Raw genomic sequence first — 6,708 nt, forward strand, 5'->3', positions numbered from 1 at the left:
GTTACTCTTAGCTCCAAGAGGCCACTCTTAGGTCCTTGCCAAGTGTCCCCTTCCATCCTGGAGAACGTTCCTCCTATTGAATGCTTCTCACATTTTTAATATCTCTTGCCAAGAAAAGCCCTATCCTACTTAAGGACTCATCTGATTGGGTCAGGCCCATGGAGGATAATATCCTTAGTGTAAAAACAGCTGATCTGGGAACTTAATTACCAAAATCCCTTTGTAGCAGCACCCAAATTCATGTTTGATTAACTAACTGGGAAAAGGTATGTGTGTACCAGGGGCCAGGAATCTTGGAGGCCATCTTAGAATTTGGCTTACCACAGTATGCCAGTTAGATTTCATTTATGTTTGTACTTTAAGAGCTTCACCTTCTAAAGTACATAATAAGATATGAGCACACCTAGCACCCAGATCTTGGTTTCTAAATACCATCCTCTATTAAAAGGATCCTTGGAAGCAGGGCTTGTTGCTGTGCTAAGAAAGTAAGAAAGTGGCTGGGCGTGGTCACTCAAACCTGTAATCCTAGCACTTTGGGAGGCTGAGGCAGGTGGATTGCCTGAGCTCAAGAGTTTGAGACCAGCCTGGGAAACTCTGTCTCTACTAAAATACAAAAAATTAGCGGGGGGTGGTGGCATGTGCCTGTAATCCCAACTACTCTGGAGGCTGAGGCAGAAGAATTGCTAGAACCTGGGAGGCGGAGGTTGCAGTGAGCCAAGATTGAGCCACTGCACTCCAGCCTGGGTGCCAGGGCAAGACTCTGTCTCTTAAGAAAAAAAAAAAAAAAAGTAAGAAAGTGCTAAACAAACAGAAACAACAACAAAAAAGGTGCAGACATCAAAAGGACATAGGAGCCAACCTGAGTATCAAAATAAATAATAATATTCATGGAGTAAAATAAGCATATACAAGGCCATACTGATATAAATGAATGAATGAGAAAGGTAAGCTTTCCCTTATGGTAGAATACCAAGTAATAAATATAAATGGAATGATGGAGTTGGAAAATCAGCATTTTGCATCCATCATAGTAATAATCTCTTCAGCCATAAGTAATTACCAGATTCTAAAAATCTGTGGATGAAAGTTTAGTGAAGAAAGGATAGCCATATATCTCCAAGCATCCCTTTAAAAATTACTTATTACAAAGGGAAAAGTCACTTTACTATAGATCAGCCTCATGAACCCCACCTGAACCAATGAACTAAAGGAAGCATCATTAATAAATGGAAAAAATTGGCATCCCAACTGATACGATGCCCAAAAAATGACATAGTATCTTTTTTTGTTTGTTTTAGATGGAGTCTTGCTCTGTTACCCAGGCTGGAGTACAGTTGCATGATCTCAGCTCACTGTAACCTCTGCCTCCCAGGTTCAAGCAATTCTTGTGCCTCAGCCTCCTGAGCAGCTGGGAATACAGACACGTGCCACCATGCCTGGCTAATTTTTTTGTATTTTTAGTAGAGACAGGGTTTTACCATCTTGGCCAGGCTGATCTCGAACTCCTGACCTCAGGTAATCTGCCCACCTTGGCCTCCCAAAGTGCTGGGATTACAGGTGTGAGCCACCGCGCCTGGCCCATAACATCTTTTCTGTGGCTTTCTAGCCAAACATAACATAACTGAATCTAATTGCAAGAATACACAAACACAAATTGAGGAACATTCTAAACATAACTGTCATTTTGAAAGAAAAAGAAAAGCTGAAGAACCATTCCAGGTTAAGACTAAAGATACATAACTAAATGATTCTAGATTATATCCTAGACCAGTTGACCAAGTCAGACATAGCTATAAAGAATATTACTGGGACAAATGGTGAAACTTGAATATTATCTGTGGATCAGATAAAAGTTTCCCAAATTTTCTTGGTTCACAATGCTTTGTTGTTGTTGTTGTTGTTGTTGTTGTTGTTGTTTTTGAGACGGAGTCTCGCTCTGTCACCCAGGCTGGAGTGCAGTGGCTGGATCTCAGCTCACTGCAAGCTCCGTCTCCCGGGTTCACGCCATTCTCCTGCCTCAGCCTCCCGAGTAGTTGGGACTACAGGCGCCGCCACCTCGCCCGGCTAGTTTTTTGTATCTTTAGTAGAGACGGGGTTTCACCGTGTTAGCCAGGATGGTCTCGATCTCCTGACCTCGTGATCCGCCCGTCTCGGCCTCCCAAAGTGCTGGGATTACAGGCTTGAGCCACCGCGCCCGGCCATTGTTGCTGTTTTGAGATGGAGTCTCGCTCTGTCACCCAGGCTGAGTGCAGTGGTGCGATCTCTGGCTCACTGCAACCTCCACCTTCCAGGTTCAAGGTATCCTCCTGCCTCAGCCTCCCGAGTAGCTGGGATTACAGGTGCCTGCCACCACGCCTGGCTAATTTTTGTACTTTTAGTAGAGATGGGGTTTCACCATGTTGTCCAGGCTGGTCTCGAACTCCTGACCTCAAGTTACCACTCACCTCAGCCTCCCAAAGTTCTGGGATTACATTTGTGAGTGACCACGCCTGGCCTCTCAGTTTTTGTTTTGTTTTTTGGTATATATCTATTTTTGAGACAAAGTCTTCACTCTGTTGCCCAGGCTAGAGTGCAGTGGCACGATCTTGGCTCGCTGCAACCTCCACCTCCCAGCTTCCAGCGATTCTCCTTCCTCAGCCTCCCGAGTAGCTGGGACTATAGGCACGTGCCACCATGCCTGGCTAATTTTTTGTATTTTTAGTAGGGATAAGGTTTCACCATGTTAGCCAGGATGGTCTCCATCTCCTGACCTCATGATAAGCCTGCCTCAGCCTCCCAAAGTGCTAGAATTACAGGCATGAGCCACCGTGCCCCCGGCCAGTACTTTTTTTTATGATGCCCCTTGGTGAAAAGAAATATCTAGGTCCAAACAACTTACTAAGTATTTATGCCCTAATAATTTAGTAGCCATTAAAAAAATACATGCAAATTAAAAGGAAAACAATGTTTTTCATTCTTAAACAACCACACTTACTTACTAATGGGATGTGTGCACCTGTTGGGCACATACTTCTCAAACCTTGGAATCAGATTGGGCAAGGCCACCCTCATTTCCTGTTCCACATTGATTTTTGCAGTGTACTCACGTTTCCTTTTTTTTTTTTCTTTTTTTTTTTTGAGACAGAGTCTGGCTCTGTCGCTCAGGCAGGTGTGCAGTGGCGCGATCTTGGCTCACTGCAAGCTCTGCCTCCCGGTTTCATGCCATTCTCCTGCCTCAGCCACCTGAGTACAGGCGCCCGCCACCAGGCCCAGCTAATTTTTTGTATTTTTTAGTAGAGACGAGGTTTCACCGTGTTAGCCAGGATGGTCTCGATCTCCTGAAGTCGTGATTCGCCCGCCTCCGCCTCCCAGAGTGCTGGGATTACAGGTGTGAGCCACCGTGCCCGGCCCAGTGTACTCACTTTTCATCACAACCAACTGGAAAGCCCAGATGCCTCAAGATATGACATAGACAAGGAATTTGGCGCCATCTATTGTTGAAACTGTAAACAACCTAGTAGCTAGTAGTTTTGCACAGTCGTTTAGACTTCATTTTGTTTGCCTTGAAAATTTAGAATGCAAGCTATTCCACAGATATCCCCCTGTGGATTTACTGTGGGAATGTGAGGTACCTCAGTGCACAGTTTGATTCAAACAACAGGATTTTATAATAGTGCTGTATAAATACTGCATTTTCTGATTTTGATAAATTACTGTTGCCATGTAGAATAAAGTCCTTCTCAGGAAACACACATTTAATTATTTATGGATAAAGAAACATGCTAGCTAGGCGCACTGGCTCATGCCTATAATCTCAGCACTTTGGAAGGCTGAGGCAGGAGGACTGCTTGAACCCAGGAGTTCAAAACCAGTCTGGGTGACATTGTGAGACTCTTTCTCTAAAAAAAAGAAATATATATACACACACATATTTATATATACACATATATATTTACATATATAATATATACACATATGTGTATATATTATACACTATATATGAGTATGTATTATATATGTGTTTATATATATTTTTGAGCAATTCTGCCTCAGCCTCCCAAGTCACTGGGATTACAGGTGCGTGCCACCACATCTGGCTAATTTTTGTATTTTCAGTAGAGATGGGGTTTCACCATGTTGGCAAGGCTGGTCTCGAACTCCTGACCTCAAGTGATCTACCCGTCTTGGCATCCCGAAGTGCTGGGATTGTAGGCGTGAGCCACCGAGCTGGGTCTGTGTTTGTTCATATCTATCTATCTATATATTAAAATGTCTGCAAATACACCTGAAACTACTCAGAAAAATATGAGTATACATATACATATAGACAGCACAAGTGATAGAAAAAATGGGACAAAATGTTAACAATTGATGAATTTGGATAAAGGGTAGACAAGATTTTTTTGGTACCATTCTTGAAACTTTTCTGTGTAAAATTATTTCAGAATAGTTTTGAAAGATGAAAGGCAATACTACCTTTTACGGTATACATTCATACATAGTAAAACAATTCTAAATGCCTGGAAATTAAAGCAGCATTCAGATTGTTGCAACTGTTTGTGGAGAGGGAAGAGGGATGTATTGGGAAAGACTATGCACAGTATCAGTGATGTTTTCTTTTTTATTTATTTTTAGACAGGGTCCAACTTTGTTGCCCAGGCTAGAGGGCAATGGCACGATCATAGCTCACTGCAGCCTCAACCTCCCAGGCTCAGGTGATTCTCCCACCTCAGCCTCCCGAGTGGCTGGGACTACAGGCTTGGGCCACCACACAGCTAATCTTTTTTTTTGTAGAGACAGGGTTCTGCCATGTTGCCCGGGCTGATCTCAAACTCCTGGGCTCAAATGATCCACTGGGCCTTGGCCTCCCAAGGTGCTGGGATTATGGGCGTGGGCTACCATGCCCAGTGGTGATATTGTATTTCTTAAACTGGGTGGGGAATACATGGCTATTCATTCCATTATACTTTATACCTTTAAGTATGACCAAAATATTTCATAATTTCCTTTCTAAAAATACACATTAAAAAGATGTAGGATTTTTCTTAACACATAAAAAAAGTATGAGCAAATGAGAACATGTAGCTGCTGTATGCTGGGGACTACTGTGTACTTCGTGTGCATTATCTCCTACAATCCTTATCACCACCTCATGCCTACAACATATGCCAACATTAAGTGTATTGGGCTGGCTCCAGAATCCATGCTCGCACCATACCTCCCAGGTCCATACTATGGAAAGAACAGCTAACTTGTGCTCATTTTTATTTTTTTTATATTCAAAGAGTGGGGGAAAAAACGACTTTCTGCTCTTTCAATTCCAAACTAATTTATTACATACAGTAGAAAATGTAGCTACATACAATAAAATGTCAAAAGCATCAATATGGGCCAGACACTGTGGCTCATGCCTGTAATCCCAGCACTTTGGGAGGCCAAGGCCGGTGGGTCACCTGAGGTCAGGAGTTCAAGACCAGCCTGGCCATCATGGTGAAACCCCATATCTACTAAAAATACAAAAGTTAGCTGGGCATGGTGGTGGGCACCTGTAATTCCAGCTACTCAGGTGGCTGAGGCAGGAGAATTGCTTGAACCTGGGAGGCGGAGGTTGCAGTGAGCAGAGATTATGCCACTGCACTCTAGCCTGGGCAGAAAGAGTGAAACTGTCTCAAAAAAAAAACAAAAAACCAACAATATGAAAAAAATAGTAATCAATTTTAATCTCTGGCATGTTTTACTGCTTAGTCTCAACAGCACCACACTTAATCAGTCGTTAAACAGCTGAAGATTTGACATTTTACAATTATTCTTCCACAATACCAGTTACCCTATTACAGGGCCAAAGGTGAACTGCCGAAGAAATCAGATGTTTAGCAGTTTGATTTATTAAATCATACTGAGAAGTTAGCATGTGGATTCTTTTACGCTTTAAAACTATCCAAATTCTAACCAGGACTTATATTTCATATTTGTAAATAATTTTAGAAGCTTCAGTGAATTAAGTTATATTATTTGATTATCAAAACAATCCAGAATAAACGTCTTAAAAAAACTTAATGTTTAAAAAATACATTTTAAAATTAAAATGTCGAAAATCTGACTTTACTATGAAATGTTGAGCCTTTGTTCATTGCCTTCCCGTAATGCACGTCCCTTAAGATGTTTAAAGTTAGGTGAGAAAAGAAGCAATACTTTGTAATATACAGGGAAATTGGCAGCCGTTCTTTTTCAGGGCACTATAATCATTGTCAAGTGCTATTTATCTTCTGTAACTGATGATATTGGCTGAAAAAATAAATTACCATTCCTCTCAGACTGACTTTTATTCAAGCAGCTGCTTTTCTCATCTGCTGGAATGTAGCAGAAAAATGGTTATCTTAGGACTCTTTATTCTTCCACTGTTACATTGTCAGCTAAAGGGAAGGGGAGAGCAGACCTCGAGGTCACGTTGGAAGTGAACAGCTGGGAGCTGAGGAAACTTAAGTCCACAGCTCCAGCATGCCTTAGCGTTAACACCTGCAGCGGGCCGAGCCTTTCTCACACAGAGGAGTCAACAAATCCATCAGAGCTCTGTAATAGGAGGGCCAAGACTAAACACTCTTGCCTTGACTCCAAATAGACAACTCCATTTAAAATGAAAAGCGATAGGAACCAGATTCAGAATCGCTTCCCGCCTTGCCCAAGGCCCTCTTCCAGAACCAGGGTTCCGACCTCCCCACTTTCCTGACT

Source organism: Piliocolobus tephrosceles, chromosome 15 (assembly GCF_002776525.5).
Source record: "Piliocolobus tephrosceles isolate RC106 chromosome 15, ASM277652v3, whole genome shotgun sequence".
In the NCBI taxonomy this organism is placed as follows: domain Eukaryota; kingdom Metazoa; phylum Chordata; class Mammalia; order Primates; family Cercopithecidae; genus Piliocolobus; species Piliocolobus tephrosceles.